The sequence below is a fragment of the Ascaphus truei genome, unplaced genomic scaffold (assembly GCF_040206685.1).
Source record: "Ascaphus truei isolate aAscTru1 unplaced genomic scaffold, aAscTru1.hap1 HAP1_SCAFFOLD_234, whole genome shotgun sequence".
Taxonomy (NCBI): domain Eukaryota; kingdom Metazoa; phylum Chordata; class Amphibia; order Anura; family Ascaphidae; genus Ascaphus; species Ascaphus truei.
In genome coordinates, this window is record NW_027455259.1 from 97,195 (window position 1) to 123,451 (window position 26,257).

At 41.1% G+C, this 26,257-nt stretch overlaps 43 non-coding genes and 18 pseudogenes across 43 annotated transcripts; all 61 read right to left on the bottom strand.

Annotated features, from left to right (window-relative positions):
• Positions 1–80: 80 nt before the first annotated feature.
• LOC142478201 (5S ribosomal RNA) lies at positions 81–198 on the bottom strand (annotated as a pseudogene).
• A 286-nt stretch (positions 199–484) lies between these two features.
• On the bottom strand, positions 485–603 carry LOC142478178 (5S ribosomal RNA; annotated as a pseudogene).
• Positions 604–889: 286 nt separating this feature from the next.
• LOC142478180 (5S ribosomal RNA) lies at positions 890–1,008 on the bottom strand (annotated as a pseudogene).
• Positions 1,009–1,695: 687 nt separating this feature from the next.
• On the bottom strand, positions 1,696–1,814 carry LOC142478221 (5S ribosomal RNA; annotated as a pseudogene).
• A 286-nt stretch (positions 1,815–2,100) lies between these two features.
• On the bottom strand, positions 2,101–2,219 carry LOC142477909 (5S ribosomal RNA). The gene has a single exon (XR_012792806.1). It is a non-coding gene; the product is annotated as a 5S ribosomal RNA (ribosomal RNA).
• Positions 2,220–2,505: 286 nt separating this feature from the next.
• On the bottom strand, positions 2,506–2,623 carry LOC142478203 (5S ribosomal RNA; annotated as a pseudogene).
• A 286-nt stretch (positions 2,624–2,909) lies between these two features.
• LOC142478195 (5S ribosomal RNA) lies at positions 2,910–3,028 on the bottom strand (annotated as a pseudogene).
• A 687-nt stretch (positions 3,029–3,715) lies between these two features.
• On the bottom strand, positions 3,716–3,834 carry LOC142478222 (5S ribosomal RNA; annotated as a pseudogene).
• A 286-nt stretch (positions 3,835–4,120) lies between these two features.
• On the bottom strand, positions 4,121–4,239 carry LOC142477910 (5S ribosomal RNA). The gene has a single exon (XR_012792807.1). It is a non-coding gene; the product is annotated as a 5S ribosomal RNA (ribosomal RNA).
• A 286-nt stretch (positions 4,240–4,525) lies between these two features.
• Positions 4,526–4,643, bottom strand: LOC142478204 (5S ribosomal RNA; annotated as a pseudogene).
• Positions 4,644–4,929: 286 nt separating this feature from the next.
• On the bottom strand, positions 4,930–5,048 carry LOC142478037 (5S ribosomal RNA). Its single transcript, XR_012792930.1, has one exon. It is a non-coding gene; the product is annotated as a 5S ribosomal RNA (ribosomal RNA).
• Positions 5,049–5,735: 687 nt separating this feature from the next.
• Positions 5,736–5,854, bottom strand: LOC142478223 (5S ribosomal RNA; annotated as a pseudogene).
• A 286-nt stretch (positions 5,855–6,140) lies between these two features.
• Positions 6,141–6,259, bottom strand: LOC142477911 (5S ribosomal RNA). Its single transcript, XR_012792808.1, has one exon. It is a non-coding gene; the product is annotated as a 5S ribosomal RNA (ribosomal RNA).
• A 286-nt stretch (positions 6,260–6,545) lies between these two features.
• Positions 6,546–6,663, bottom strand: LOC142478205 (5S ribosomal RNA; annotated as a pseudogene).
• Positions 6,664–6,949: 286 nt separating this feature from the next.
• Positions 6,950–7,068, bottom strand: LOC142478181 (5S ribosomal RNA; annotated as a pseudogene).
• A 681-nt stretch (positions 7,069–7,749) lies between these two features.
• LOC142478225 (5S ribosomal RNA) lies at positions 7,750–7,868 on the bottom strand (annotated as a pseudogene).
• Positions 7,869–8,154: 286 nt separating this feature from the next.
• Positions 8,155–8,273, bottom strand: LOC142477912 (5S ribosomal RNA). The gene has a single exon (XR_012792809.1). It is a non-coding gene; the product is annotated as a 5S ribosomal RNA (ribosomal RNA).
• Positions 8,274–8,559: 286 nt separating this feature from the next.
• LOC142478206 (5S ribosomal RNA) lies at positions 8,560–8,677 on the bottom strand (annotated as a pseudogene).
• Positions 8,678–8,963: 286 nt separating this feature from the next.
• LOC142478038 (5S ribosomal RNA) lies at positions 8,964–9,082 on the bottom strand. Its single transcript, XR_012792931.1, has one exon. It is a non-coding gene; the product is annotated as a 5S ribosomal RNA (ribosomal RNA).
• A 286-nt stretch (positions 9,083–9,368) lies between these two features.
• On the bottom strand, positions 9,369–9,487 carry LOC142477838 (5S ribosomal RNA). Its single transcript, XR_012792739.1, has one exon. It is a non-coding gene; the product is annotated as a 5S ribosomal RNA (ribosomal RNA).
• Positions 9,488–9,773: 286 nt separating this feature from the next.
• On the bottom strand, positions 9,774–9,892 carry LOC142477839 (5S ribosomal RNA). The gene has a single exon (XR_012792740.1). It is a non-coding gene; the product is annotated as a 5S ribosomal RNA (ribosomal RNA).
• A 286-nt stretch (positions 9,893–10,178) lies between these two features.
• On the bottom strand, positions 10,179–10,297 carry LOC142477913 (5S ribosomal RNA). The gene has a single exon (XR_012792810.1). It is a non-coding gene; the product is annotated as a 5S ribosomal RNA (ribosomal RNA).
• A 285-nt stretch (positions 10,298–10,582) lies between these two features.
• On the bottom strand, positions 10,583–10,701 carry LOC142477989 (5S ribosomal RNA). Its single transcript, XR_012792883.1, has one exon. It is a non-coding gene; the product is annotated as a 5S ribosomal RNA (ribosomal RNA).
• Positions 10,702–10,987: 286 nt separating this feature from the next.
• On the bottom strand, positions 10,988–11,106 carry LOC142478191 (5S ribosomal RNA; annotated as a pseudogene).
• A 286-nt stretch (positions 11,107–11,392) lies between these two features.
• On the bottom strand, positions 11,393–11,511 carry LOC142478229 (5S ribosomal RNA; annotated as a pseudogene).
• A 286-nt stretch (positions 11,512–11,797) lies between these two features.
• LOC142478020 (5S ribosomal RNA) lies at positions 11,798–11,916 on the bottom strand. The gene has a single exon (XR_012792914.1). It is a non-coding gene; the product is annotated as a 5S ribosomal RNA (ribosomal RNA).
• Positions 11,917–12,202: 286 nt separating this feature from the next.
• LOC142478104 (5S ribosomal RNA) lies at positions 12,203–12,321 on the bottom strand. The gene has a single exon (XR_012792998.1). It is a non-coding gene; the product is annotated as a 5S ribosomal RNA (ribosomal RNA).
• Positions 12,322–12,607: 286 nt separating this feature from the next.
• Positions 12,608–12,726, bottom strand: LOC142477840 (5S ribosomal RNA). The gene has a single exon (XR_012792741.1). It is a non-coding gene; the product is annotated as a 5S ribosomal RNA (ribosomal RNA).
• A 286-nt stretch (positions 12,727–13,012) lies between these two features.
• LOC142477841 (5S ribosomal RNA) lies at positions 13,013–13,131 on the bottom strand. Its single transcript, XR_012792742.1, has one exon. It is a non-coding gene; the product is annotated as a 5S ribosomal RNA (ribosomal RNA).
• Positions 13,132–13,417: 286 nt separating this feature from the next.
• On the bottom strand, positions 13,418–13,536 carry LOC142477842 (5S ribosomal RNA). Its single transcript, XR_012792743.1, has one exon. It is a non-coding gene; the product is annotated as a 5S ribosomal RNA (ribosomal RNA).
• A 286-nt stretch (positions 13,537–13,822) lies between these two features.
• LOC142478105 (5S ribosomal RNA) lies at positions 13,823–13,941 on the bottom strand. The gene has a single exon (XR_012792999.1). It is a non-coding gene; the product is annotated as a 5S ribosomal RNA (ribosomal RNA).
• A 286-nt stretch (positions 13,942–14,227) lies between these two features.
• On the bottom strand, positions 14,228–14,351 carry LOC142478243 (5S ribosomal RNA; annotated as a pseudogene).
• A 287-nt stretch (positions 14,352–14,638) lies between these two features.
• Positions 14,639–14,757, bottom strand: LOC142477918 (5S ribosomal RNA). The gene has a single exon (XR_012792815.1). It is a non-coding gene; the product is annotated as a 5S ribosomal RNA (ribosomal RNA).
• A 286-nt stretch (positions 14,758–15,043) lies between these two features.
• Positions 15,044–15,162, bottom strand: LOC142477925 (5S ribosomal RNA). The gene has a single exon (XR_012792823.1). It is a non-coding gene; the product is annotated as a 5S ribosomal RNA (ribosomal RNA).
• A 286-nt stretch (positions 15,163–15,448) lies between these two features.
• On the bottom strand, positions 15,449–15,567 carry LOC142477945 (5S ribosomal RNA). The gene has a single exon (XR_012792841.1). It is a non-coding gene; the product is annotated as a 5S ribosomal RNA (ribosomal RNA).
• A 286-nt stretch (positions 15,568–15,853) lies between these two features.
• LOC142477946 (5S ribosomal RNA) lies at positions 15,854–15,972 on the bottom strand. The gene has a single exon (XR_012792842.1). It is a non-coding gene; the product is annotated as a 5S ribosomal RNA (ribosomal RNA).
• Positions 15,973–16,258: 286 nt separating this feature from the next.
• On the bottom strand, positions 16,259–16,377 carry LOC142477914 (5S ribosomal RNA). The gene has a single exon (XR_012792811.1). It is a non-coding gene; the product is annotated as a 5S ribosomal RNA (ribosomal RNA).
• A 286-nt stretch (positions 16,378–16,663) lies between these two features.
• LOC142478021 (5S ribosomal RNA) lies at positions 16,664–16,782 on the bottom strand. Its single transcript, XR_012792915.1, has one exon. It is a non-coding gene; the product is annotated as a 5S ribosomal RNA (ribosomal RNA).
• A 286-nt stretch (positions 16,783–17,068) lies between these two features.
• LOC142478106 (5S ribosomal RNA) lies at positions 17,069–17,187 on the bottom strand. The gene has a single exon (XR_012793000.1). It is a non-coding gene; the product is annotated as a 5S ribosomal RNA (ribosomal RNA).
• Positions 17,188–17,473: 286 nt separating this feature from the next.
• On the bottom strand, positions 17,474–17,592 carry LOC142477843 (5S ribosomal RNA). The gene has a single exon (XR_012792744.1). It is a non-coding gene; the product is annotated as a 5S ribosomal RNA (ribosomal RNA).
• A 286-nt stretch (positions 17,593–17,878) lies between these two features.
• On the bottom strand, positions 17,879–17,997 carry LOC142477844 (5S ribosomal RNA). Its single transcript, XR_012792745.1, has one exon. It is a non-coding gene; the product is annotated as a 5S ribosomal RNA (ribosomal RNA).
• A 286-nt stretch (positions 17,998–18,283) lies between these two features.
• Positions 18,284–18,402, bottom strand: LOC142477846 (5S ribosomal RNA). Its single transcript, XR_012792747.1, has one exon. It is a non-coding gene; the product is annotated as a 5S ribosomal RNA (ribosomal RNA).
• Positions 18,403–18,688: 286 nt separating this feature from the next.
• LOC142478107 (5S ribosomal RNA) lies at positions 18,689–18,807 on the bottom strand. The gene has a single exon (XR_012793002.1). It is a non-coding gene; the product is annotated as a 5S ribosomal RNA (ribosomal RNA).
• Positions 18,808–19,093: 286 nt separating this feature from the next.
• On the bottom strand, positions 19,094–19,217 carry LOC142478244 (5S ribosomal RNA; annotated as a pseudogene).
• Positions 19,218–19,504: 287 nt separating this feature from the next.
• On the bottom strand, positions 19,505–19,623 carry LOC142477919 (5S ribosomal RNA). Its single transcript, XR_012792816.1, has one exon. It is a non-coding gene; the product is annotated as a 5S ribosomal RNA (ribosomal RNA).
• Positions 19,624–19,909: 286 nt separating this feature from the next.
• LOC142477928 (5S ribosomal RNA) lies at positions 19,910–20,028 on the bottom strand. The gene has a single exon (XR_012792825.1). It is a non-coding gene; the product is annotated as a 5S ribosomal RNA (ribosomal RNA).
• A 286-nt stretch (positions 20,029–20,314) lies between these two features.
• Positions 20,315–20,433, bottom strand: LOC142477947 (5S ribosomal RNA). The gene has a single exon (XR_012792843.1). It is a non-coding gene; the product is annotated as a 5S ribosomal RNA (ribosomal RNA).
• A 286-nt stretch (positions 20,434–20,719) lies between these two features.
• LOC142477948 (5S ribosomal RNA) lies at positions 20,720–20,838 on the bottom strand. The gene has a single exon (XR_012792844.1). It is a non-coding gene; the product is annotated as a 5S ribosomal RNA (ribosomal RNA).
• A 286-nt stretch (positions 20,839–21,124) lies between these two features.
• On the bottom strand, positions 21,125–21,243 carry LOC142477916 (5S ribosomal RNA). The gene has a single exon (XR_012792813.1). It is a non-coding gene; the product is annotated as a 5S ribosomal RNA (ribosomal RNA).
• Positions 21,244–21,529: 286 nt separating this feature from the next.
• On the bottom strand, positions 21,530–21,648 carry LOC142477865 (5S ribosomal RNA). Its single transcript, XR_012792764.1, has one exon. It is a non-coding gene; the product is annotated as a 5S ribosomal RNA (ribosomal RNA).
• A 286-nt stretch (positions 21,649–21,934) lies between these two features.
• Positions 21,935–22,053, bottom strand: LOC142477949 (5S ribosomal RNA). The gene has a single exon (XR_012792845.1). It is a non-coding gene; the product is annotated as a 5S ribosomal RNA (ribosomal RNA).
• Positions 22,054–22,339: 286 nt separating this feature from the next.
• LOC142478072 (5S ribosomal RNA) lies at positions 22,340–22,458 on the bottom strand. The gene has a single exon (XR_012792966.1). It is a non-coding gene; the product is annotated as a 5S ribosomal RNA (ribosomal RNA).
• A 286-nt stretch (positions 22,459–22,744) lies between these two features.
• LOC142477848 (5S ribosomal RNA) lies at positions 22,745–22,863 on the bottom strand. The gene has a single exon (XR_012792748.1). It is a non-coding gene; the product is annotated as a 5S ribosomal RNA (ribosomal RNA).
• A 286-nt stretch (positions 22,864–23,149) lies between these two features.
• On the bottom strand, positions 23,150–23,268 carry LOC142477981 (5S ribosomal RNA). Its single transcript, XR_012792876.1, has one exon. It is a non-coding gene; the product is annotated as a 5S ribosomal RNA (ribosomal RNA).
• Positions 23,269–23,554: 286 nt separating this feature from the next.
• LOC142478022 (5S ribosomal RNA) lies at positions 23,555–23,673 on the bottom strand. Its single transcript, XR_012792916.1, has one exon. It is a non-coding gene; the product is annotated as a 5S ribosomal RNA (ribosomal RNA).
• Positions 23,674–23,959: 286 nt separating this feature from the next.
• LOC142477979 (5S ribosomal RNA) lies at positions 23,960–24,078 on the bottom strand. Its single transcript, XR_012792874.1, has one exon. It is a non-coding gene; the product is annotated as a 5S ribosomal RNA (ribosomal RNA).
• A 286-nt stretch (positions 24,079–24,364) lies between these two features.
• LOC142477915 (5S ribosomal RNA) lies at positions 24,365–24,483 on the bottom strand. Its single transcript, XR_012792812.1, has one exon. It is a non-coding gene; the product is annotated as a 5S ribosomal RNA (ribosomal RNA).
• Positions 24,484–24,769: 286 nt separating this feature from the next.
• On the bottom strand, positions 24,770–24,888 carry LOC142477866 (5S ribosomal RNA). Its single transcript, XR_012792765.1, has one exon. It is a non-coding gene; the product is annotated as a 5S ribosomal RNA (ribosomal RNA).
• A 286-nt stretch (positions 24,889–25,174) lies between these two features.
• LOC142478023 (5S ribosomal RNA) lies at positions 25,175–25,293 on the bottom strand. Its single transcript, XR_012792917.1, has one exon. It is a non-coding gene; the product is annotated as a 5S ribosomal RNA (ribosomal RNA).
• A 286-nt stretch (positions 25,294–25,579) lies between these two features.
• Positions 25,580–25,698, bottom strand: LOC142478192 (5S ribosomal RNA; annotated as a pseudogene).
• A 286-nt stretch (positions 25,699–25,984) lies between these two features.
• LOC142477867 (5S ribosomal RNA) lies at positions 25,985–26,103 on the bottom strand. Its single transcript, XR_012792766.1, has one exon. It is a non-coding gene; the product is annotated as a 5S ribosomal RNA (ribosomal RNA).
• Between the last annotated feature and the right edge of the window lie 154 nt (positions 26,104–26,257).

Here is a 26,257-nt window from a genome sequence, read left to right on the forward strand (position 1 = left end):
AAAGTAGTAAAAAATGAAACATTTTCATTTGCTGCAAGGAATGCCATGTATATTTTCATTAGGGAAGCGAAAAATAAAAACACCCACAGCACCTGGTATTCCCAGGCAGTCTCCCAACCAGTACTAATCAAGCCTCACCCTGCTTAGCTTCCGAGATCTGACAGGATCGGGCGCTTTCAAGGTAGTATGGCCATAGGTGGAGATTGCTGTCTCATGATATCCTCTCATTCTTAAATCCATGAGCCTATATCTTGCTCCATGCATACACAGAGACTGAGAAAATGACAGGTGCACTCAAATGTACTATAGACGGAATTCTTGATGTCAGAATTCTATTTTGGAAGGTTGCATTGTGTTGAACTTTCTGAGGAAAAAACGATATATTTCTTTGCCACTGCGGGAAAAAAGTAGTAAAAAATGAAACATTTTCATTTGCTGCAAGGAATGCCATGTATATTTTCATTAGGGAAGCGAAAAATAAAAACACCCACAGCACCTGGTATTCCCAGGCAGTCTCCCAACCCAGTACTAATCAAGCCTCACGCTGCTTAGCTTCCGAGATCTGACAGGATCGGGCGCTTTCAAGGTAGTATGGCCGTAGGTGGAGATTGCTGTCTCATGATATCCTCTCATTCTTAAATCCATGAGCCTATATCTTGCTCCATGCATACACAGAGACTGAGAAAATGACAGGTGCACTCAAATGTACTATAGACGGAATTCTTGATGTCAGAATTCTATTTTGGAAGGTTGCATTGTGTTGAACTTTCTGAGGAAAAAACGATATATTTCTTTGCCACTGCGGGAAAAAAGTAGTAAAAAATGAAACATTTTCATTTGCTGCAAGGAATGCCATGTATATTTTCATTAGGGAAGCGAAAAATAAAAACACCCACAGCACCTGGTATTCCCAGGCAGTCTCCCAACCCAGTACTAATCAAGCCTCACGCTGCTTAGCTTCCGAGATCTGACAGGATCGGGCGCTTTCAAGGTAGTATGGCCGTAGGTGGAGATTGCTGTCTCATGATATCCTCTCATTCTTAAATCCATGAGCCTATATCTTGCTCCATGCATACACAGAGACTGAGAAAATGACAGGTGCACTCAAATGTACTATAGACGGAATTCTTGATGTCAGAATTCTATTTTGGAAGGTTGCATTGTGTTGAACTTTCTGAGGAAAAAACGATATATTTCTTTGCCACTGCGGGAAAAAAGTGGGAAAAAAGTAGTAAAAAATTTCAGAGGTGCCTATATTCAACCTCCTCCTGTTTGGATTTGAACTCACTATCTTTTCCAAGTATCAGCTTGAACACTGCACACCCCAACTCTGTGAGCCACAAGCTCACCATATAACATGCTGAGTGTTCTGAGGCCTGTATGATATATTTCTAAATGACATGGGAGGCATAAGTGTATTATTGTGACCGTTAAAAAAATACATTCTTGAAGAATTACCTTAAATTGGGAAATTAAATCAGAGACTGAGAAAATGACAGGTGCACTCAAATGTACTATAGACGGAATTCTTGATGTCAGAATTCTATATTGGAAGGTTGCATTGTGTTGAACTTTCAGAGGAAAAAACGATATATTTCTTTGCCACTCCGGGAAAAAAGTAGCAAGAAATGAAACATTTTCATTTGCTGCGAGGAATGCCATGTATATTTTCATTAGGGAAGCGAAAAATAAAAACACCTACAGCACCTGGTATTCCCAGGCAGTCTCCCAACCCAGTACTAATCAAGCCTCACCCTGCTTAGCTTCCGAGATCTGACGGGATTTGGCGCTTTCAAGGTTGTATGGCCGTAGGTGGAGATTGCTGTCTCATGATATCCTCTCATTCTTAAATCCATGAGCCTATATCTTGCTCCATGCATACACAGAGACTGAGAAAATGACAGGTGCACTCAAATGTACTATAGACGGAATTCTCGATGTCAGAATTCTATTTTGGAAGGTTGCATTGTGTTGAACTTTCAGAGGAAAAAACTATATATTTCTTTGCCACTACGGGAAAAAAGTAGCAAGAAATTAAACATTTTCATTTGCTGCGAGGAATGCCATGTATATTTTCATTAGGGAAGCAAAAAATAAAAACCCCTACAGCACCTGGTATTCCCAGGCAGTCTCCCAACCCAGTACTAATCAAGCCTCACCCTGCTTAGCTTCCGAGATCTGACGGGATCGGGCGCTTTCAAGGTAGTATGGCCGTAGGTGGAGATTGCTGTCTCATGATATCCTCTCATTCTTAAATCCATGAGCCTATATCTTGCTCCATGCATACACAGAGACTGAGAAAATGACAGGTGCACTCAAATGTACTATAGACGGAATTCTTGATGTCAGAATTCTATTTTGGAAGGTTGCATTGTGTTGAACTTTCTGAGGAAAAAACGATATATTTCTTTGCCACTGCGGGAAAAAAGTAGTAAAAAATGAAACATTTTCATTTGCTGCAAGGAATGCCATGTATATTTTCATTAGGGAAGCGAAAAATAAAAACACCCACAGCACCTGGTATTCCCAGGCAGTCTCCCAACCAGTACTAATCAAGCCTCACCCTGCTTAGCTTCCGAGATCTGACAGGATCGGGCGCTTTCAAGGTAGTATGGCCATAGGTGGAGATTGCTGTCTCATGATATCCTCTCATTCTTAAATCCATGAGCCTATATCTTGCTCCATGCATACACAGAGACTGAGAAAATGACAGGTGCACTCAAATGTACTATAGACGGAATTCTTGATGTCAGAATTCTATTTTGGAAGGTTGCATTGTGTTGAACTTTCTGAGGAAAAAACGATATATTTCTTTGCCACTGCGGGAAAAAAGTAGTAAAAAATGAAACATTTTCATTTGCTGCAAGGAATGCCATGTATATTTTCATTAGGGAAGCGAAAAATAAAAACACCCACAGCACCTGGTATTCCCAGGCAGTCTCCCAACCCAGTACTAATCAAGCCTCACGCTGCTTAGCTTCCGAGATCTGACGGGATCGGCCGCATTCAAGGTAGTATGGCCGTAGGTGGAGATTGCTGTCTCATGATATCCTCTCATTCTTAAATCCATGAGCCTATATCTTGCTCCATGCATACACAGAGACTGAGAAAATGACAGGTGCACTCAAATGTACTATAGACGGAATTCTTGATGTCAGAATTCTATTTTGGAAGGTTGCATTGTGTTGAACTTTCTGAGGAAAAAACGATATATTTCTTTGCCACTGCGGGAAAAAAGTGGGAAAAAAGTAGTAAAAAATTTCAGAGGTGCCTATATTCAACCTCCTCCTGTTTGGATTTGAACTCACTATCTTTTCCAAGTATCAGCTTGAACACTGCACACCCCAACTCTGTGAGCCACAAGCTCACCATATAACATGCTGAGTGTTCTGAGGCCTGTATGATATATTTCTAAATGACATGGGAGGCATAAGTGTATTATTGTGACCGTTAAAAAAATACATTCTTGAAGAATTACCTTAAATTGGGAAATTAAATCAGAGACTGAGAAAATGACAGGTGCACTCAAATGTACTATAGACGGAATTCTTGATGTCAGAATTCTATATTGGAAGGTTGCATTGTGTTGAACTTTCAGAGGAAAAAACGATATATTTCTTTGCCACTCCGGGAAAAAAGTAGCAAGAAATGAAACATTTTCATTTGCTGCGAGGAATGCCATGTATATTTTCATTAGGGAAGCGAAAAATAAAAACACCTACAGCACCTGGTATTCCCAGGCAGTCTCCCAACCCAGTACTAATCAAGCCTCACCCTGCTTAGCTTCCGAGATCTGACGGGATTTGGCGCTTTCAAGGTTGTATGGCCGTAGGTGGAGATTGCTGTCTCATGATATCCTCTCATTCTTAAATCCATGAGCCTATATCTTGCTCCATGCATACACAGAGACTGAGAAAATGACAGGTGCACTCAAATGTACTATAGACGGAATTCTCGATGTCAGAATTCTATTTTGGAAGGTTGCATTGTGTTGAACTTTCAGAGGAAAAAACTATATATTTCTTTGCCACTACGGGAAAAAAGTAGCAAGAAATTAAACATTTTCATTTGCTGCGAGGAATGCCATGTATATTTTCATTAGGGAAGCAAAAAATAAAAACCCCTACAGCACCTGGTATTCCCAGGCAGTCTCCCAACCCAGTACTAATCAAGCCTCACCCTGCTTAGCTTCCGAGATCTGACGGGATCGGGCGCTTTCAAGGTAGTATGGCCGTAGGTGGAGATTGCTGTCTCATGATATCCTCTCATTCTTAAATCCATGAGCCTATATCTTGCTCCATGCATACACAGAGACTGAGAAAATGACAGGTGCACTCAAATGTACTATAGACGGAATTCTTGATGTCAGAATTCTATTTTGGAAGGTTGCATTGTGTTGAACTTTCTGAGGAAAAAACGATATATTTCTTTGCCACTGCGGGAAAAAAGTAGTAAAAAATGAAACATTTTCATTTGCTGCAAGGAATGCCATGTATATTTTCATTAGGGAAGCGAAAAATAAAAACACCCACAGCACCTGGTATTCCCAGGCAGTCTCCCAACCAGTACTAATCAAGCCTCACCCTGCTTAGCTTCCGAGATCTGACAGGATCGGGCGCTTTCAAGGTAGTATGGCCATAGGTGGAGATTGCTGTCTCATGATATCCTCTCATTCTTAAATCCATGAGCCTATATCTTGCTCCATGCATACACAGAGACTGAGAAAATGACAGGTGCACTCAAATGTACTATAGACGGAATTCTTGATGTCAGAATTCTATTTTGGAAGGTTGCATTGTGTTGAACTTTCTGAGGAAAAAACGATATATTTCTTTGCCACTGCGGGAAAAAAGTAGTAAAAAATGAAACATTTTCATTTGCTGCAAGGAATGCCATGTATATTTTCATTAGGGAAGCGAAAAATAAAAACACCCACAGCACCTGGTATTCCCAGGCAGTCTCCCAACCCAGTACTAATCAAGCCTCACGCTGCTTAGCTTCCGAGATCTGACGGGATCGGGCGCTTTCAAGGTAGTATGGCCGTAGGTGGAGATTGCTGTCTCATGATATCCTCTCATTCTTAAATCCATGAGCCTATATCTTGCTCCATGCATACACAGAGACTGAGAAAATGACAGGTGCACTCAAATGTACTATAGACGGAATTCTTGATGTCAGAATTCTATTTTGGAAGGTTGCATTGTGTTGAACTTTCTGAGGAAAAAACGATATATTTCTTTGCCACTGCGGGAAAAAAGTGGGAAAAAAGTAGTAAAAAATTTCAGAGGTGCCTATATTCAACCTCCTCCTGTTTGGATTTGAACTCACTATCTTTTCCAAGTATCAGCTTGAACACTGCACACCCCAACTCTGTGAGCCACAAGCTCACCATATAACATGCTGAGTGTTCTGAGGCCTGTATGATATATTTCTAAATGACATGGGAGGCATAAGTGTATTATTGTGACCGTTAAAAAAATACATTCTTGAAGAATTACCTTAAATTGGGAAATTAAATCAGAGACTGAGAAAATGACAGGTGCACTCAAATGTACTATAGACGGAATTCTTGATGTCAGAATTCTATATTGGAAGGTTGCATTGTGTTGAACTTTCAGAGGAAAAAACGATATATTTCTTTGCCACTCCGGGAAAAAAGTAGCAAGAAATGAAACATTTTCATTTGCTGCGAGGAATGCCATGTATATTTTCATTAGGGAAGCGAAAAATAAAAACACCTACAGCACCTGGTATTCCCAGGCAGTCTCCCAACCCAGTACTAATCAAGCCTCACCCTGCTTAGCTTCCGAGATCTGACGGGATTTGGCGCTTTCAAGGTTGTATGGCCGTAGGTGGAGATTGCTGTCTCATGATATCCTCTCATTCTTAAATCCATGAGCCTATATCTTGCTCCATGCATACACAGAGACTGAGAAAATGACAGGTGCACTCAAATGTACTATAGACGGAATTCTCGATGTCAGAATTCTATTTTGGAAGGTTGCATTGTGTTGAACTTTCAGAGGAAAAAACTATATATTTCTTTGCCACTACGGGAAAAAAGTAGCAAGAAATGAAACATTTTCATTTGCTGCGAGGAATGCCATGTATATTTTCATTAGGGAAGCAAAAAATAAAAACCCCTACAGCACCTGGTATTCCCAGGCAGTCTCCCAACCCAGTACTAATCAAGCCTCACCCTGCTTAGCTTCCGAGATCTGACGGGATCGGGCGCTTTCAAGGTAGTATGGCCGTAGGTGGAGATTGCTGTCTCATGATATCCTCTCATTCTTAAATCCATGAGCCTATATCTTGCTCCATGCATACACAGAGACTGAGAAAATGACAGGTGCACTCAAATGTACTATAGACGGAATTCTTGATGTCAGAATTCTATTTTGGAAGGTTGCATTGTGTTGAACTTTCTGAGGAAAAAACGATATATTTCTTTGCCACTGCGGGAAAAAAGTAGTAAAAAATGAAACATTTTCATTTGCTGCAAGGAATGCCATGTATATTTTCATTAGGGAAGCGAAAAATAAAAACACCCACAGCACCTGGTATTCCCAGGCAGTCTCCCAACCAGTACTAATCAAGCCTCACCCTGCTTAGCTTCCGAGATCTGACAGGATCGGGCGCTTTCAAGGTAGTATGGCCATAGGTGGAGATTGCTGTCTCATGATATCCTCTCATTCTTAAATCCATGAGCCTATATCTTGCTCCATGCATACACAGAGACTGAGAAAATGACAGGTGCACTCAAATGTACTATAGACGGAATTCTTGATGTCAGAATTCTATTTTGGAAGGTTGCATTGTGTTGAACTTTCTGAGGAAAAAACGATATATTTCTTTGCCACTGCGGGAAAAAAGTAGTAAAAAATGAAACATTTTCATTTGCTGCAAGGAATGCCATGTATATTTTCATTAGGGAAGCGAAAAATAAAAACACCCACAGCACCTGGTATTCCCAGGCAGTCTCCCAACCCAGTACTAATCAAGCCTCACGCTGCTTAGCTTCCGAGATCTGACAGGATCGGGCGCTTTCAAGGTAGTATGGCCGTAGGTGGAGATTGCTGTCTCATGATATCCTCTCATTCTTAAATCCATGAGCCTATATCTTGCTCCATGCATACACAGAGACTGAGAAAATGACAGGTGCACTCAAATGTACTATAGACGGAATTCTTGATGTCAGAATTCTATTTTGGAAGGTTGCATTGTGTTGAACTTTCTGAGGAAAAAACGATATATTTCTTTGCCACTGCGGGAAAAAAGTAGTAAAAAATTTCAGAGGTGCCTACTGTATATTCAACCTCCTCCTGTTTGGATTTGAACTCACTATCTTTTCCAAGTATCAGCTTGAACACTGCACACCCCAACTCTGTGAGCCACAAGCTCACCATATAACATGCTGAGTGTTCTGAGGCCTGTATGATATATTTCTAAATGACATGGGAGGCATAAGTGTATTATTGTGACCGTTAAAAAAATACATTCTTGAAGAATTACCTTAAATTGGGAAATTAAATCAGAGACTGAGAAAATGACAGGTGCACTCAAATGTACTATAGACGGAATTCTTGATGTCAGAATTCTATATTGGAAGGTTGCATTGTGTTGAACTTTCAGAGGAAAAAACGATATATTTCTTTGCCACTCCGGGAAAAAAGTAGCAAGAAATGAAACATTTTCATTTGCTGCGAGGAATGCCATGTATATTTTCATTAGGGAAGCGAAAAATAAAAACACCTACAGCACCTGGTATTCCCAGGCAGTCTCCCAACCCAGTACTAATCAAGCCTCACCCTGCTTAGCTTCCGAGATCTGACGGGATTTGGCGCTTTCAAGGTTGTATGGCCGTAGGTGGAGATTGCTGTCTCATGATATCCTCTCATTCTTAAATCCATGAGCCTATATCTTGCTCCATGCATACACAGAGACTGAGAAAATGACAGGTGCACTCAAATGTACTATAGACGGAATTCTCGATGTCAGAATTCTATTTTGGAAGGTTGCATTGTGTTGAACTTTCAGAGGAAAAAACTATATATTTCTTTGCCACTACGGGAAAAAAGTAGCAAGAAATTAAACATTTTCATTTGCTGCGAGGAATGCCATGTATATTTTCATTAGGGAAGCAAAAAATAAAAACCCCTACAGCACCTGGTATTCCCAGGCAGTCTCCCAACCCAGTACTAATCAAGCCTCACCCTGCTTAGCTTCCGAGATCTGACGGGATCGGGCGCTTTCAAGGTAGTATGGCCGTAGGTGGAGATTGCTGTCTCATGATATCCTCTCATTCTTAAATCCATGAGCCTATATCTTGCTCCATGCATACACAGAGACTGAGAAAATGACAGGTGCACTCAAATGTACTATAGACGGAATTCTTGATGTCAGAATTCTATTTTGGAAGGTTGCATTGTGTTGAACTTTCTGAGGAAAAAACGATATATTTCTTTGCCACTGCGGGAAAAAAGTAGTAAAAAATGAAACATTTTCATTTGCTGCAAGGAATGCCATGTATATTTTCATTAGGGAAGCGAAAAATAAAAACACCCACAGCACCTGGTATTCCCAGGCAGTCTCCCAACCAGTACTAATCAAGCCTCACCCTGCTTAGCTTCCGAGATCTGACAGGATCGGGCGCTTTCAAGGTAGTATGGCCATAGGTGGAGATTGCTGTCTCATGATATCCTCTCATTCTTAAATCCATGAGCCTATATCTTGCTCCATGCATACACAGAGACTGAGAAAATGACAGGTGCACTCAAATGTACTATAGACGGAATTCTTGATGTCAGAATTCTATTTTGGAAGGTTGCATTGTGTTGAACTTTCTGAGGAAAAAACGATATATTTCTTTGCCACTGCGGGAAAAAAGTAGTAAAAAATGAAACATTTTCATTTGCTGCAAGGAATGCCATGTATATTTTCATTAGGGAAGCGAAAAATAAAAACACCCACAGCACCTGGTATTCCCAGGCAGTCTCCCAACCCAGTACTAATCAAGCCTCACGCTGCTTAGCTTCCGAGATCTGACGGGATCGGGCGCTTTCAAGGTAGTATGGCCGTAGGTGGAGATTGCTGTCTCATGATATCCTCTCATTCTTAAATCCATGAGCCTATATCTTGCTCCATGCATACACAAAGACTGAGAAAATGACAGGTGCACTCAAATGTACTATAGACGGAATTCTTGATGTCAGAATTCTATTTTGGAAGGTTGCATTGTGTTGAACTTTCTGAGGAAAAAACGATATATTTCTTTGCCACTGCGGGAAAAAAGTAGTAAAAAATGAAACATTTTCATTAGCTGCAAGGAATGCCATGTATATTTTCAATAGGGAAGCAAAAAATAAAAACACCCACAGCACCTGGTATTCCCAGGCAGTCTCCCAACCCAGTACTAATCAAGCCTCACCCTGCTTAGCTTCCGAGATCTGACGGGATCGGGCGCTTTCAAGGTAGTATGGCCGTAGGTGGAGATTGTTGTCTCATGATATCCTCTCATTCTTAAATCCATGAGCCTATATCTTGCTCCATGCATACACAGAGACTGAGAAAATGACAGGTGCACTCAAATGTACTATAGACGGAATTCTTGATGTCAGAATTCTATTTTGGAAGGTTGCATTGTGTTGAACTTTCTGAGGAAAAAACGATATATTTCTTTGCCACTGCGGGAAAAAAGTAGTAAAAAATGAAACATTTTCATTTGCTGCAAGGAATGCCATGTATATTTTCATTAGGGAAGCAAAAAATAAAAACACCCACAGCACCTGGTATTCCCAGGCAGTCTCCCAACCCAGTACTAATCAAGCCTCACCCTGCTTAGCTTCCGAGATCTGACGGGATCGGGCGCTTTCAAGGTAGTATGGCCGTAGGTGGAGATTGCTGTCTCATGATATCCTCTCATTCTTAAATCCATGAGCCTATATCTTGCTCCATGCATACACAGAGACTGAGAAAATGACAGGTGCACTCAAATGTACTATAGACGGAATTCTTGATGTCAGAATTCTATTTTGGAAGGTTGCATTGTGTTGAACTTTCAGAGGAAAAAACGATATATTTCTTTGCCACTGCGGGAAAAAAGTAGCAAGAAATGAAACATTTTCATTTGCTGTGAGGAATGCCATGTATATTTTCATTAGGGAAGCGAAAAATAAAAACCCCTACAGCACCTGGTATTCCCAGGCAGTCTCCCAACCCAGTACTAATCAAGCCTCACCCTGCTTAGCTTCCGAGATCTGACGGGATCGGGCGCTTTCAAGGTAGTATGGCCGTAGGTGGAGATTGCTGTCTCATGATATCCTCTCATTCTTAAATCCATGAGCCTATATCTTGCTCCATGCATACACAGAGACTGAGAAAATGACAGGTGCACTCAAATGTACTATAGACGGAATTCTTGATGTCAGAATTCTATTTGGAAGGTTGCATTGTGTTGAACTTTCTGAGGAAAAAACGATATATTTCTTTGCCACTGCGGGAAAAAAGTAGTAAAAAATGAAACATTTTCATTTGCTGCAAGGAATGCCATGTATATTTTCATTAGGGAAGCGAAAAATAAAAACACCCACAGCACCTGGTATTCCCAGGCAGTCTCCCAACCCAGTACTAATTAAGCCTCACCCTGCTTAGCTTCCGAGATCTGACGGGATCGGGCGCTTTCAAGGTAGTATGGCCGTAGGTGGAGATTGCTGTCTCATGATATCCTCTCATTCTTAAATCCGTGAGCCTATATCTTGCTCCATGCATACACAGAGACTGAGAAAATGACAGGTGCACTCAAATGTACTATAGACGGAATTCTCGATGTCAGAATTCTATTTTGGAAGGTTGCATTGTGTTGAACTTTCTGAGGAAAAAACGATATATTTCTTTGCCACTGCGGGAAAAAAGTAGTAAAAAATGAAACATTTTCATTAGCTGCAAGGAATGCCATGTATATTTTCATTAGGGAAGCAAAAAATAAAAACACCCACAGCACCTGGTAATCCCAGGCAGTCTCCCAACCCAGTACTAATCAAGCCTCACCCTGCTTAGCTTCCGAGATCTGACAGGATCGGGCGCTTTCAAGGTAGTATGGCCGTAGGTGGAAATTGCTGTCTCATGATATCCTCTCATTCTTAAATCCATGAGCCTATATCTTGCTCCATGCATACACAGAGACTGAGAAAATGACAGGTGCACTCAAATGTACTATAGACGGAATTCTTGATGTCAGAATTCTATTTTGGAAGGTTGCATTGTGTTGAAATTTCTGAGGAAAAAACGATATATTTCTTTGCCACTGCGGGAAAAAAGTAGTAAAAAATGAAACATTTTCATTTGCTGCAAGGAATGCCATGTATATTTTCATTAGGGAAGCGAAAAATAAAAATACCCACAGCACCTGGTATTCCCAGGCAGTCTCCCAACCCAGTACTAATCAAGCCTCACGCTGCTTAGCTTCCGAGATGTGACGGGATCGGGCGCTTTCAAGGTAGTATGGCCGTAGGTGGAGATTGCTGTCTCATGATATCCTCTCATTCTTAAATCCATGAGCCTATATCTTGCTCCATGCATACACAGAGACTGAGAAAATGACAGGTGCACTCAAATGTACTATAGATGGAATTCTTGATGTCAGAATTCTATTTTGGAAGGTTGCATTGTGTTGAACTTTCTGAGGAAAAAACGATATATTTCTTTGCCACTGCAGGAAAAAAGTAGTAAAAAATGAAACATTTTCATTAGCTGCAAGGAATGCCATGTATATTTTCATTATGGAAGCGAAAAATAAAAACACCCACAGCACCTGGTATTCCCAGGCAGTCTCCCAACCCAGTACTAATCAAGCCTCACCCTGCTTAGCTTCCGAGATCTGACGGGATCGGGCGCTTTCAAGTTAGTATGGCCGTAGGTGGAGATTGCTGTCTCATGATATCCTCTCATTCTTAAATCCATGAGCCTATATCTTGCTCCATGCATACACAGAGACTGAGAAAATGACAGGTGTACTCAAATGTACTATAGACGGAATTCTTGATGTCAGAATTCTATTTTGGAAGGTTGCATTGTGTTGAACTTTCTGAGGAAAAAACGATATAATTCTTTGCCACTGCGGGAAAAAAGTAGTAAAAAATGAAACATTTTCATTAGCTGCAAGGAATGCCATGTATATTTTCATTAGGGAAGCAAAAAATAAAAACACCCACAGCACCTGGTATTCCCAGGCAGTCTCCCAACCCAGTACTAATCAAGCCTCACCCTGCTTAGCTTCCGAGATGTGACGGGATCGGGCGCTTTCAAGGTAGTATGGCCGTAGGTGGAGATTGCTGTCTCATGATATCCTCTCATTCTTAAATCCATGAGCCTATATCTTGCTCCATGCATACACAGAGACTGAGAAAAAGACAGGTGCACTCAAATGTACTATAGACGGAATTCTTGATGTCAGAATTCTATTTTGGAAGGTTGCATTGTGTTGAACTTTCTGAGGAAAAAACGATATATTTCTTTGCCACTGCAGGAAAAAAGTAGTAAAAAATGAAACATTTTCATTAGCTGCAAGGAATGCCATGTATATTTTCATTATGGAAGCGAAAAATAAAAACACCCACAGCACCTGGTATTCCCAGGCAGTCTCCCAACCCAGTACTAATCAAGCCTCACCCTGCTTAGCTTCCGAGATCTGACGGGATCGGGCGCTTTCAAGGTAGTATGGCCGTAGGTGGAGATTGCTGTCTCATGATATCCTCTCATTCTTAAATCCATGAGCCTATATCTTGCTCCATGCATACACAGAGACTGAGAAAATGACAGGTGTACTCAAATGTACTATAGACGGAATTCTTGATGTCAGAATTCTATTTTGGAAGGTTGCATTGTGTTGAACTTTCTGAGGAAAAAACGATATATTTCTTTGCCACTGCGGGAAAAAAGTAGTAAAAAATGAAACATTTTCATTTGCTGCAAGGAATGCCATGTATATTTTCATTAGGGAAGCGAAAAATAAAAACACCCACAGCACCTGGTATTCCCAGGCAGTCTCCCAACCCAGTACTAATCAAGCCTCACCCTGCTTAGCTTCCGAGATCTGACGGGATCGGGCGCTTTCAAGGTAGTATGGCCGTAGGTGGAGATTGCTGTCTCATGATATCCTCTCATTCTTAAATCCATGAGCCTATATCTTGCTCCATGCATACACAGAGACTGAGAAAATGACAGGTGCACTCAAATGTACTATAGACGGAATTCTTGATGTCAGAATTCTATTTTGGAAGGTTGCATTGTGTTGAACTTTCTGAGGAAAAAACGATATATTTCTTTGCCACTGCGGGAAAAAAGTAGTAAAAAATGAAACATTTTCATTTGCTGCAAGGAATGCCATGTATATTTTCATTAGGGAAGCGAAAAATAAAAACACCCACAGCACCTGGTATTCCCAGGCAGTCTCCCAACCCAGTACTAATCAAGCCTCACCCTGCTTAGCTTCCGAGATCTGACGGGATCGGGCGCTTTCAAGGTAGTATGGCCGTAGGTGGAGATTGCTGTCTCATGATATCCTCTCATTCTTAAATCCATGAGCCTATATCTTGCTCCATGCATACACAGAGACTGAGAAAATGACAGGTGCACTCAAATGTACTATAGACGGAATTCTCGATGTCAGAATTCTATTTTGGAAGGTTGCATTGTGTTGAACTTTCTGAGGAAAAAACGATATATTTCTTTGCCACTGCGGGAAAAAAGTAGTAAAAAATGAAACATTTTCATTAGCTGCAAGGAATGCCATGTATATTTTCATTAGGGAAGCAAAAAATAAAAACACCCACAGCACCTGGTATTCCCAGGCAGTCTCCCAACCCAGTACTAATCAAGCCTCACCCTGCTTAGCTTCCGAGATGTGACGGGATCGGGCGCTTTCAAGGTAGTATGGCCGTAGGTGGAGATTGCTGTCTCATGATATCCTCTCATTCTTAAATCCATGAGCCTATATCTTGCTCCATGCATACACAGAGACTGAGAAAATGACCGGTGCACTCAAATGTACTATAGACGGAATTCTTGATGTCAGAATTCTATTTTGGAAGGTTGCATTATGTTCAACTTTCAGAGGAAAAAACGATATATTTCTTTGCCACTGCGGGAAAAAAGTAGTAAAAAATGAAACATTTTCATTTGCTGCGAGGAATGCCATGTATATTTTCATTAGGGAAGCGAAAAATAAAAACCCCTACAGCACCTGGTATTCCCATGCAGTCTCCCAACCCAGTACTAATCAAGCCTCACCCTGCTTACAGTAGCTTCCGAGATCTGACGGGATCGGGCGCTTTCAAGGTAGTATGGCCGTAGGTGGAGATTGCTGTCTCATGATATCCTCTCATTCTTAAATCCATGAGCCTATATCTTGCTCCATGCATACACAGAGACTGAGAAAATGACAGGTGCACTCAAATGTACTATAGACGGAATTCTTGATGTCAGAATTCTATTTTGGAAGGTTGCATTGTGTTGAACTTTCTGAGGAAAAAAACGATATATTTCTTTGCCACTGCGGGAAAAAAGTAGTAAAAAATGAAACATTTTCATTTGCTGCAAGGAATGCCATGTATATTTTCATTAGGGAAGCGAAAAATAAAAACACCCACAGCACCTGGTATTCCCAGGCAGTCTCCCAACCCAGTACTAATCAAGCCTCACCCTGCTTAGCTTCCGAGATCTGACGGGATCGGGCGCTTTCAAGGTAGTATAGCCGTAGGTGGAGATTGCTGTCTCATGATATCCTCTCATTCTTAAATCCATGAGCCTATATCTTGCTCCATGCATACACAGAGACTGAGAAAATGACAGGTGCACTCAAATGTACTATAGACGGAATTCTTGATGTCAGAATTCTATTTTGGAAGGTTGCATTGTGTTGAACTTTCTGAGGAAAAAACGATATATTTCTTTGCCACTGCAGGAAAAAAGTAGTAAAAAATGAAACATTTTCATTAGCTGCAAGGAATGCCATGTATATTTTCATTAGGGAAGCGAAAAATAAAAACACCCACAACACCTGGTATTCCCAGGCAGTCTCCCAACCCAGTACTAATCAAGCCTCACCCTGCTTAGCTTCCGAGATCTGACGGGATCGGGCGCTTTCAAGGTAGTATGGCCGTAGGTGGAGATTGCTGTCTCATGATATCCTCTCATTCTTAAATCCATGAGCCTATATCTTGCTCCATGCATACACAGAGACTGAGAAAATGACAGGTGTACTCAAATGTACTATAGACGGAATTCTTGATGTCAGAATTCTATTTTGGAAGGTTGCATTGTGTTGAACTTTCTGAGGAAAAAACGATATATTTCTTTGCCACTGCGGGAAAAAAGTAGTAAAAAATGAAACATTTTCATTTGCTGCAAGGAATGCCATGTATATTTTCATTAGGGAAGCGAAAAATAAAAACACCCACAGCACCTGGTATTCCCAGGCAGTCTCCCAACCCAGTACTAATCAAGCCTCACCCTGCTTAGCTTCCGAGATCTGACGGGATCGGGCGCTTTCAAGGTAATATGGCCGTAGGTGGAGATTGCTGTCTCATGATATCCTCTCATTCTTAAATCCATGAGCCTATATCTTGCTCCATGCATACACAGAGACTGAGAAAATGACAGGTGTACTCAAATGTACTATAGACGGAATTCTTGATGTCAGAATTCTATTTTGGAAGGTTGCATTGTGTTGAACTTTCTGAGGAAAAAACGATATATTTCTTTGCCACTGCGGGAAAAAAGTAGTAAAAAATGAAACATTTTCATTTGCTGCAAAGAATGCCATGTATATTTTCATTAGGGAAGCGAAAAATAAAAACACCCACAGCACCTGGTATTCCCAGGCAGTCTCCCAACCCAGTACTAATCAAGCCTCACCCTGCTTAGCTTCCGAGATCTGACGGGATCGGGCGCTTTCAAGGTAATATGGCCGTAGGTGGAGATTGCTGTCTCATGATATCCTCTCATTCTTAAATCCATGAGCCTATATCTTGCTCCATGCATACACAGAGACTGAGAAAATGACAGGTGTACTCAAATGTACTATAGACGGAATTCTTGATTTCAGAATTCTATTTTGGAAGGTTGCATTGTGTTGAACTTTCAGAGGAAAAAACGATATATTTCTTTGCCATTGCGGGAAAAAAGTAGCAAGAAATGAAACATTTTCATTTGCTGCGAGGAATGCCATGTATATTTTCATTAGGGAAGCGAAAAATAAAAACCCCTACAGCACCTGGTATTCCCAGGCAGTCTCCCAACCCAGTACTAATCAAGCCTCACCCTGCTTAGCTTCCGAGATCTGACGGGATCGGGCGCTTTCAAGGTAGTATGGCCGTAGGTGGAGATTGCTGTCTCATGATATCCTCTCATTCTTAAATCCATGAGCCTATATCTTGCTCCATGCATACACAGAGACTGAGAAAATGACAGGCGCACTCAAATGTACTATAGACGGAATTCTTGATGTCAGAATTCTATTTTGGAAGGTTGCATTGTGTTGAACTTTCTGAGGAAAAAACGATATATTTCTTTGCCACTGCAGGAAAAAAGTAGTAAAAAATGAAACATTTTCATTAGCTGCAAGGAATGCCATGTATATTTTCATTATGGAAGCGAAAAATAAAAACACCCACAGCACCTGGTATTCCCAGGCAGTCTCCCAACCCAGTACTAATCAAGCCTCACCCTGCTTAGCTTCCGAGATCTGACGGGATCGGGCGCTTTCAAGTTAGTATGGCCGTAGGTGGAGATTGCTGTCTCATGATATCCTCTCATTCTTAAATCCATGAGCCTATATCTTGCTCCATGCATACACAGAGACTGAGAAAATGACAGGTGTACTCAAATGTACTATAGACGGAATTCTTGATGTCAGAATTCTATTTTGGAAGGTTGCATTGTGTTGAACTTTCTGAGGAAAAAACGATATAATTCTTTGCCACTGCGGGAAAAAAGTAGTAAAAAATGAAACATTTTCATTAGCTGCAAGGAATGCCATGTATATTTTCATTAGGGAAGCAAAAAATAAAAACACCCACAGCACCTGGTATTCCCAGGCAGTCTCCCAACCCAGTACTAATCAAGCCTCACCCTGCTTAGCTTCCGAGATGTGACGGGATCGGGCGCTTTCAAGGTAGTATGGCCGTAGGTGGAGATTGCTGTCTCATGATATCCTCTCATTCTTAAATCCATGAGCCTATATCTTGCTCCATGCATACACAGAGACTGAGAAAAAGACAGGTGCACTCAAATGTACTATAGACGGAATTCTTGATGTCAGAATTCTATTTTGGAAGGTTGCATTGTGTTGAACTTTCTGAGGAAAAAACGATATATTTCTTTGCCACTGCAGGAAAAAAGTAGTAAAAAATGAAACATTTTCATTAGCTGCAAGGAATGCCATGTATATTTTCATTATGGAAGCGAAAAATAAAAACACCCACAGCACCTGGTATTCCCAGGCAGTCTCCCAACCCAGTACTAATCAAGCCTCACCCTGCTTAGCTTCCGAGATCTGACGGGATCGGGCGCTTTCAAGGTAGTATGGCCGTAGGTGGAGATTGCTGTCTCATGATATCCTCTCATTCTTAAATCCATGAGCCTATATCTTGCTCCATGCATACACAGAGACTGAGAAAATGACAGGTGTACTCAAATGTACTATAGACGGAATTCTTGATGTCAGAATTCTATTTTGGAAGGTTGCATTGTGTTGAACTTTCTGAGGAAAAAACGATATATTTCTTTGCCACTGCGGGAAAAAAGTAGTAAAAAATGAAACATTTTCATTTGCTGCAAGGAATGCCATGTATATTTTCATTAGGGAAGCGAAAAATAAAAACACCCACAGCACCTGGTATTCCCAGGCAGTCTCCCAACCCAGTACTAATCAAGCCTCACCCTGCTTAGCTTCCGAGATCTGACGGGATCGGGCGCTTTCAAGGTAGTATGGCCGTAGGTGGAGATTGCTGTCTCATGATATCCTCTCATTCTTAAATCCATGAGCCTATATCTTGCTCCATGCATACACAGAGACTGAGAAAATGACAGGTGCACTCAAATGTACTATAGACGGAATTCTTGATGTCAGAATTCTATTTTGGAAGGTTGCATTGTGTTGAACTTTCTGAGGAAAAAACGATATATTTCTTTGCCACTGCGGGAAAAAAGTAGTAAAAAATGAAACATTTTCATTTGCTGCAAGGAATGCCATGTATATTTTCATTAGGGAAGCGAAAAATAAAAACACCCACAGCACCTGGTATTCCCAGGCAGTCTCCCAACCCAGTACTAATCAAGCCTCACCCTGCTTAGCTTCCGAGATCTGACGGGATCGGGCGCTTTCAAGGTAGTATGGCCGTAGGTGGAGATTGCTGTCTCATGATATCCTCTCATTCTTAAATCCATGAGCCTATATCTTGCTCCATGCATACACAGAGACTGAGAAAATGACAGGTGCACTCAAATGTACTATAGACGGAATTCTCGATGTCAGAATTCTATTTTGGAAGGTTGCATTGTGTTGAACTTTCTGAGGAAAAAACGATATATTTCTTTGCCACTGCGGGAAAAAAGTAGTAAAAAATGAAACATTTTCATTAGCTGCAAGGAATGCCATGTATATTTTCATTAGGGAAGCAAAAAATAAAAACACCCACAGCACCTGGTATTCCCAGGCAGTCTCCCAACCCAGTACTAATCAAGCCTCACCCTGCTTAGCTTCCGAGATGTGACGGGATCGGGCGCTTTCAAGGTAGTATGGCCGTAGGTGGAGATTGCTGTCTCATGATATCCTCTCATTCTTAAATCCATGAGCCTATATCTTGCTCCATGCATACACAGAGACTGAGAAAATGACCGGTGCACTCAAATGTACTATAGACGGAATTCTTGATGTCAGAATTCTATTTTGGAAGGTTGCATTATGTTCAACTTTCAGAGGAAAAAACGATATATTTCTTTGCCACTGCGGGAAAAAAGTAGTAAAAAATGAAACATTTTCATTTGCTGCGAGGAATGCCATGTATATTTTCATTAGGGAAGCGAAAAATAAAAACCCCTACAGCACCTGGTATTCCCATGCAGTCTCCCAACCCAGTACTAATCAAGCCTCACCCTGCTTACAGTAGCTTCCGAGATCTGACGGGATCGGGCGCTTTCAAGGTAGTATGGCCGTAGGTGGAGATTGCTGTCTCATGATATCCTCTCATTCTTAAATCCATGAGCCTATATCTTGCTCCATGCATACACAGAGACTGAGAAAATGACAGGTGCACTCAAATGTACTATAGACGGAATTCTTGATGTCAGAATTCTATTTTGGAAGGTTGCATTGTGTTGAACTTTCTGAGGAAAAAAACGATATATTTCTTTGCCACTGCGGGAAAAAAGTAGTAAAAAATGAAACATTTTCATTTGCTGCAAGGAATGCCATGTATATTTTCATTAGGGAAGCGAAAAATAAAAACACCCACAGCACCTGGTATTCCCAGGCAGTCTCCCAACCCAGTACTAATCAAGCCTCACCCTGCTTAGCTTCCGAGATCTGACGGGATCGGGCGCTTTCAAGGTAGTATAGCCGTAGGTGGAGATTGCTGTCTCATGATATCCTCTCATTCTTAAATCCATGAGCCTATATCTTGCTCCATGCATACACAGAGACTGAGAAAATGACAGGTGCACTCAAATGTACTATAGACGGAATTCTTGATGTCAGAATTCTATTTTGGAAGGTTGCATTGTGTTGAACTTTCTGAGGAAAAAACGATATATTTCTTTGCCACTGCAGGAAAAAAGTAGTAAAAAATGAAACATTTTCATTAGCTGCAAGGAATGCCATGTATATTTTCATTAGGGAAGCGAAAAATAAAAACACCCACAACACCTGGTATTCCCAGGCAGTCTCCCAACCCAGTACTAATCAAGCCTCACCCTGCTTAGCTTCCGAGATCTGACGGGATCGGGCGCTTTCAAGGTAGTATGGCCGTAGGTGGAGATTGCTGTCTCATGATATCCTCTCATTCTTAAATCCATGAGCCTATATCTTGCTCCATGCATACACAGAGACTGAGAAAATGACAGGTGTACTCAAATGTACTATAGACGGAATTCTTGATGTCAGAATTCTATTTTGGAAGGTTGCATTGTGTTGAACTTTCTGAGGAAAAAACGATATATTTCTTTGCCACTGCGGGAAAAAAGTAGTAAAAAATGAAACATTTTCATTTGCTGCAAGGAATGCCATGTATATTTTCATTAGGGAAGCGAAAAATAAAAACACCCACAGCACCTGGTATTCCCAGGCAGTCTCCCAACCCAGTACTAATCAAGCCTCACCCTGCTTAGCTTCCGAGATCTGACGGGATCGGGCGCTTTCAAGGTAATATGGCCGTAGGTGGAGATTGCTGTCTCATGATATCCTCTCATTCTTAAATCCATGAGCCTATATCTTGCTCCATGCATACACAGAGACTGAGAAAATGACAGGTGTACTCAAATGTACTATAGACGGAATTCTTGATGTCAGAATTCTATTTTGGAAGGTTGCATTGTGTTGAACTTTCTGAGGAAAAAACGATATATTTCTTTGCCACTGCGGGAAAAAAGTAGTAAAAAATGAAACATTTTCATTTGCTGCAAAGAATGCCATGTATATTTTCATTAGGGAAGCGAAAAATAAAAACACCCACAGCACCTGGTATTCCCAGGCAGTCTCCCAACCCAGTACTAATCAAGCCTCACCCTGCTTAGCTTCCGAGATCTGACGGGATCGGGCGCTTTCAAGGTAATATGGCCGTAGGTGGAGATTGCTGTCTCATGATATCCTCTCATTCTTAAATCCATGAGCCTATATCTTGCTCCATGCATACACAGAGACTGAGAAAATGACAGGTGTACTCAAATGTACTATAGACGGAATTCTTGATTTCAGAATTCTATTTTGGAAGGTTGCATTGTGTTGAACTTTCAGAGGAAAAAACGATATATTTCTTTGCCATTGCGGGAAAAAAGTAGCAAGAAATGAAACATTTTCATTTGCTGCGAGGAATGCCATGTATATTTTCATTAGGGAAGCGAAAAATAAAAACCCCTACAGCACCTGGTATTCCCAGGCAGTCTCCCAACCCAGTACTAATCAAGCCTCACCCTGCTTAGCTTCCGAGATCTGACGGGATCGGGCGCTTTCAAGGTAGTATGGCCGTAGGTGGAGATTGCTGTCTCATGATATCCTCTCATTCTTAAATCCATGAGCCTATATCTTGCTCCATGCATACACAGAGACTGAGAAAATGACAGGCGCACTCAAATGTACTATAGACGGAATTCTTGATGTCAGAATTCTATTTTGGAAGGTTGCATTGTGTTGAACTTTCAGAGGAAAAAACGATATATTTCTTTGCCACTGCTGGAAAAAAGTAGTAAAAAATGAAACATTTTCATTTGCTGCAAGGAATGCCATGTATATTTTCATTAGGGAAGCGAAAAATAAAAACACCCACAGCACCTGGTATTCCCAGGCAGTCTCCCAACACAGTACTAATCAAGCCTCACCCTGCTTAGCTTCCGAGATCTGACGGGATCGGGCGCTTTCAAGGTAGTATGGCCGTAGGTGGAGATTGCTGTCTCATGATATCCTCTCATTCTTAAATCCATGAGCCTATATCTTGCTCCATGCATACACAGAGACTGAGAAAATGACAGGTGTACTCAAATGTACTATAGACGGAATTCTTGATGTCAGAATTCTATTTTGGAAGGTTGCATTGTGTTGAACTTTCAGAGGAAAAAACGATATATTTCTTTGCCACTGCGGGAAAAAAGTAGTAAAAAATGAAACATTTTCATTTGCTGCAAGGAATGCCATGTATATTTTCATTAGGGAAGCGAAAAATAAAAACACCCACAGCACCTGGTATTCCCAGGCAGTCTCCCAACCCAGTACTAATCAAGCCTCACCCTGCTTAGCTTCCGAGATCTGACGGGATCGGGCGCTTTCAAGGTAATATGGCCGTAGGTGGAGATTGCTGTCTCATGATATCCTCTCATTCTTAAATCCATGAGCCTATATCTTGCTCCATGCATACACAGAGACTGAGAAAATGACAGGTGTACTCAAATGTACTATAGACGGAATTCTTGATGTCAGAATTCTATTTTGGAAGGTTGCATTGTGTTGAACTTTCTGAGGAAAAAACTATATATTTCTTTGCCACTACGGGAAAAAAGTAGTAAAAAATGAAACATTTTCATTTGCTGCAAGGAATGCCATGTATATTTTCATTAGGGAAGCGAAAAATAAAAACACCCACAGCACCTGGTATTCCAAGGCAGTCTCCCAACCCAGTACTAATCAAGCCTCACCCTGCTTAGCTTCCGAGATTTGACGGGATCGGGCGCTTTCAAGGTAGTATGGCCGTAGGTGGAGATTGCTGTCTCATGATATCCTCTCATTCTTAAATCCATGAGCCTATATCTTGCTCCATGCATACACAGAGACTGAGAAAATGACAGGTGCACTCAAATGTACTATAGACAGAATTCTTGATGTCAGAATTCTATTTTGGAAGGTTGCATTGTGTTGAACTTTCAGAGGAAAAAACGATATATTTCTTTGCCACTGCGGGAAAAAAGTAGTAAAAAATGAAACATTTTCATTTGCTGCAAGGAATGCCATGTATATTTTCATTAGGGAAGCGAAAAATAAAAACACCCACAGCACCTGGTATTCCCAGGCAGTCTCCCAACCCAGTACTAATCAAGCCTCACCCTGCTTAGCTTCCGAGATCTGACGGGATCGGGCGCTTTCAAGGTAGTATGGCCGTAGGTGGAGATTGCTGTCTCATGATATCCTCTCATTCTTAAATCCATGAGCCTATATCTTGCTCCATGCATACACAGAGACTGAGAAAATGACAGGTGTACTCAAATGTACTATAGACGGAATTCTTGATGTCAGAATTCTATTTTGGAAGGTTGCATTGTGTTGAACTTTCTGAGGAAAAAACGATATATTTCTTTGCCACTGCGGGAAAAAAGTAGTAAAAAATGAAACATTTTCATTTGCTGCAAGGAATGCCATGTATATTTTCATTAGGGAAGCGAAAAATAAAAACACCCACAGCACCTGGTATTCCCAGGCAGTCTCCCAACACAGTACTAATCAAGCCTCACCCTGCTTAGCTTCCGAGATCTGACGGGATCGGGCGCTTTCAAGGTAATATGGCCGTAGGTGGAGATTGCTGTCTCATGATATCCTCTCATTCTTAAATCCATGAGCCTATATCTTGCTCCATGCATACACAGAGACTGAGAAAATGACAGGTGTACTCAAATGTACTATAGACGGAATTCTTGATGTCAGAATTCTATTTTGGAAGGTTGCATTGTGTTGAACTTTCAGAGGAAAAAACGATATATTTCTTTGCCACTGCGGGAAAAAAGTAGTAAAAAATGAAACATTTTCATTTGCTGCAAGGAATGCCATGTATATTTTCATTAGGGAAGCGAAAAATAAAAACACCCACAGCACCTGGTATTCCCAGGCAGTCTCCCAACCCAGTACTAATCAAGCCTCACCCTGCTTAGCTTCCGAGATCTGACGGGATCGGGGGCTTTCAAGGTAGTATGGCCGTAGTTGGAGATTGCTGTCTCATGATATCCTCTCATTCTTAAATCCATGAGCCTATATCTTGATCCATGCATACACAGAGACTGAGAAAATGACAGGTGCACTCAAATGTACTATAGACGGAATTCTTGATGTCAGAATTCTATTTTGGAAGGTTGCATTGTGTTGAACTTTCTGAGGAAAAAACGATATATTTCTTTGCCACTGCGGGAAAAAAGTAGTAAAAAATGAAACATTTTCATTTGCTGCAAGGAATGCCATGTATATTTTCATTAGGGAAGCGAAAAATAAAAACACCCACAGCACTTGGTATTCCCAGGCAGTCTCCCAACACAGTACTAATCAAGCCTCACCCTGCTTAGCTTCCGAGATCTGACAGGATCGGGCGCTTTCAAGGTAGTATGGCCGTAGGTGGAGATTGCTGTCTCATGATATCCTCTCATTCTTAAATCCATGAGCCTATATCTTGCTCCATGCATACACAGAGACTGAGAAAATGACAGGTGTACTCAAATGTACTATAGACGGAATTCTTGATGTCAGAATTCTATTTTGGAAGGTTGCATTGTGTTGAACTTTCAGAGGAAAAAACGATATATTTCTTTGCCACTGCGGGAAAAAAGTAGGAAAAAATGAAACATTTTCATTTGCTGCAAGGAATGCCATGTATATTTTCATTAGGGAAGCGAAAAATAAAAACACCCACAGCACCTGGTATTCCCAGGCAGTCTCCCAACCCAGTACTAATCAAGCCTCACCTTGCTTAGCTTCCGAGATCTGACGGGATCGGGCGCTTTCAAGGTAGTATGGCCGTAGGTGGAGATTGCTGTCTCATGATATCCTCTCATTCTTAAATCCATGAGCCTATATCTTGCTCCATGCATACACAGAGACTGAGAAAATGACAGGTGTACTCAAATGTACTATAGACGGAATTCTTGATGTCAGAATTCTATTTTGGAAGGTTGCATTGTGTTGAACTTTCTGAGGAAAAAACGATATATTTCTTTGCCACTGCGGGAAAAAAGTAGTAAAAAATGAAACATTTTCATTTGCTGCAAGGAATGCCATGTATATTTTCATTAGGGAAGCGAAAAATAAAAACACCCACAGCACCTGGTATTCCCAGGCAGTCTCCCAACACAGTACTAATCAAGCCTCACCCTGCTTAGCTTCCGAGATCTGACGGGATCGGGCGCTTTCAAGGTAGTATGGCCGTAGGTGGAGATTGCTGTCTCATGATATCCTCTCATTCTTAAATCCATGAGCCTATATCTTGCTCCATGCATACACAGAGACTGAGAAAATGACAGGTGTACTCAAATGTACTATAGACGGAATTCTTGATGTCAGAATTCTATTTTGGAAGGTTGCATTGTGTTGAACTTTCAGAGGAAAAAACGATATATTTCTTTGCCACTGCGGGAAAAAAGTAGTAAAAAATGAAACATTTTCATTTGCTGCAAGGAATGCCATGTATATTTTCATTAGGGAAGCGAAAAATAAAAACACCCACAGCACCTGGTATTCCCAGGCAGTCTCCCAACCCAGTACTAATCAAGCCTCACCCTGCTTAGCTTCCGAGATCTGACGGGATCGGGGGCTTTCAAGGTAGTATGGCCGTAGTTGGAGATTGCTGTCTCATGATATCCTCTCATTCTTAAATCCATGAGCCTATATCTTGCTCCATGCATACACAGAGACAGAGAAAATGACAGGTGCACTCAAATGTACTATAGACGGAATTCTTGATGTCAGAATTCTATTTTGGAAGGTTGCATTGTGTTGAACTTTCAGAGGAAAAAACGATATATTTCTTTGCCACTGCGGGAAAAAAGTAGTAAAAAATGAAACATTTTCATTTGCTGCAAGGAATGCCATGTATATTTTCATTAGGGAAGCGAAAAATAAAAACACCCACAGCACCTGGTATTCCCAGGCAGTCTCCCAACCCAGTACTAATCAAGCCTCACCCTGCTTAGCTTCCGAGATCTGACGGGATTTGGCGCTTTCAAGGTAGTATGGCCGTAGGTGGAGATTGCTGTCTCATGATATCCTCTCATTCTTAAATCCATGAGCCTATATCTTGCTCCATGCATACACAGAGACTGAGAAAATGACAGGTGCACTCAAATGTACTATAGACGGAATTCTTGATGTCAGAATTCTATTTTGGAAGGTTGCATTGTGTTGAACTTTCAGAGGAAAAAACGATATATTTCTTTGCCACTGCGGGAAAAAAGTAGTAAAAAATGAAACATTTTCATTTGCTGCAAGGAATGCCATGTATATTTTCATTAGGGAAGCGAAAAATAAAAACACCCACAGCACCTGGTATTCCCAGGCAGTCTCCCAACACAGTACTAATCAAGCCTCACCCTGCTTAGCTTCCGAGATCTGACGGGATCGGGCGCTTTCAAGGTAGTATGGCCGTAGGTGGAGATTGCTGTCTCATGATATCCTCTCATTCTTAAATCCATGAGCCTATATCTTGCTCCATGCATACACAGAGACTGAGAAAATGACAGGTGTACTCAAATGTACTATAGACGGAATTCTTGATGTCAGAATTCTATTTTGGAAGGTTGCATT